Below are 1,848 nucleotides of genomic sequence, written 5' to 3'. Positions count from 1 at the left end.
GAGGCTCCGGGAGGAAACGCGGCCCGGACGGTGCTGGAGGCGGAGGATCCCGGAGCCGAGATGGAGATCCCGGCTCCCACCCGCGTGGAGCCCCCAGAATGTGGGGGTGCGCGCTGGGGGCGCGGGAGTTTCCGGTTCCTGGTGGTTGAGACCTGGGCCGATGTGGCCCTTTTTTTTTTTTGAATTTTAGGAAATGGATTTTATTACCCAAATAGGATGCCATAGTCCCCATATGCTTTGCCATTGCTGTCCATCACCGTGGTTTCACAAAAACAAATCTTTAAAGTTTATGAACATCTTAAGATAACTTGAAAAATATGTAGTTAAATGAAAGCCCAAACCTGGGACCCTTCTAATAATATGCGCACTGCCAGTCCATCTAAATATTTTTAAATATATTTTATTGATTTTTTACAGAAAGGAAGAGAGAGAGATAGAGAGTCAGAAACATGGATGAGAGAGAAACATCGACCAGCTGCCTCCTGCACATCTCCTACTGGGGATGTGCCCGCAACCCAGGTACATGCCCTTGACCGGAATCGAACCTGGGACCTTTCAGTCCACAGGCCGATGCTCTATCCACTGAGCCACACCGGTTAGGGCGAGTCCATCTAAATTTGGCACAAGCCAGTCTACTTTATTTATTTAATGGGGTATTTTTTAAAATGCCGTTGGGGTATGAATGACATAGGAATTGAACCTGGGACCCTTGAGTCCGCAGGCCCGATGCTCTATCCGCTGAGCCACACCGGTTAGGGCAAGTCCATCTAAATTTGGCACAAGCCAGTCCACTTGGTTGATTTATTTAATGGGGTAATTTTTTAAAATGCCGTTGGGATACGAATGACATCTTATGCCCTTGACAAAGGTGACAAGTGTGATAGTGTTTTGACTAAGAAAGCAAAATATAATTCCTGGCTATGTCATTGTTCTGGCTCATCGAGGCTGATAAAATAGGTGAGGTTCTGCCATGCCCAAAGGGGTCGGCAAATGTAATAGAAGGTATGCGGTCCTTGTTGATGTCCCTGTGCTGGGGTGGTGCCCTTGGGCCTGGGGTGAATGCAGGGAGGACCACACAGGAGTGGGAGGGGGTCACGGCCCCTGAGCTTCAGGGGAGCCCCAGTGGGGGCGGGTGGAGGCCAGATGCCCAGAAGAGGCCTTCCCAGTGGCGTCTCCCCGAGTACGTGGCTGTGGGTGCCTCTGGGGCCTGGCGGTTGAGGGGTACAGTCCGCAGAGGGCTGTGCGCATTGGGGGGAAGTGGGAGTTAGGGTTCCAGGGGGAGCATTGGGGGCCGACAGGTGAACCCTGAGCCCAGGCTTGGCGGGGCCTCCTCACCATCTGGAGACCCCGAGGGGAAGGCATGGCATGATGGGCGCCCTGCCCGCCAGGAACAGGACTGGAGTCCATCTCTGTGCCCTCCCGCCTGGCGCTGCTGAGGGCAGAGCCTCCTGCCTAACGGGACCCTGAGGGTCGGGTGGGCGCCCCTGGCCCCTGTGCCCACCTGTGGGGTTCCCCTGATGTGGGAGCTGGGAGGAGCAGGCGGAGGGGCAGATGGGTGGGGAGAGGGACTGTGGGTTTTCGGGCACAGAACGGTCATGGTTCCCTCTGTCCCTGTCATTCCAGGCCGGCGTGACCCTGGAGGATGTGGCCGTGCGTTTCTCCCGGGAGGAATGGAGGCTGGTGGACGAGGCTCAAAGACGCCTGTACCTGCATGTGATGCTGGAGAACTTTGCACTTGTCTCCTCTCTGGGTAAGACTCACAGCCTCACAGGGACCTGGACTGGACTCTCCTCCCTCCCCCCATCCCCTCCCACTGTCCTCGGGCCTGGACCCCAGCACGGCTGCCTC

The 1,848-nt window shown here is 55.8% G+C and overlaps 1 long non-coding RNA gene across 1 annotated transcript; it reads left to right on the top strand.

Moving 5' to 3' along the window:
- Window positions 1-6: 6 nt before the first annotated feature.
- LOC107182335 lies at window positions 7-1,839 on the top strand. The gene is made up of 3 exons (XR_001513060.1): window positions 7-141; window positions 1,552-1,555; window positions 1,624-1,839. It is a non-coding gene; the product is annotated as an uncharacterized LOC107182335 (long non-coding RNA).
- Window positions 1,840-1,848: the final 9 nt, after the last annotated feature.

The sequence above is a fragment of the Myotis davidii genome, unplaced genomic scaffold (assembly GCF_000327345.1).
Source record: "Myotis davidii unplaced genomic scaffold, ASM32734v1 scaffold936, whole genome shotgun sequence".
In the NCBI taxonomy this organism is placed as follows: Eukaryota; Metazoa; Chordata; class Mammalia; order Chiroptera; family Vespertilionidae; genus Myotis; species Myotis davidii.
The sequence above is the reverse complement of the archived record's forward strand: the minus strand, read 5'-3'. Positions and strand labels throughout refer to the sequence as shown.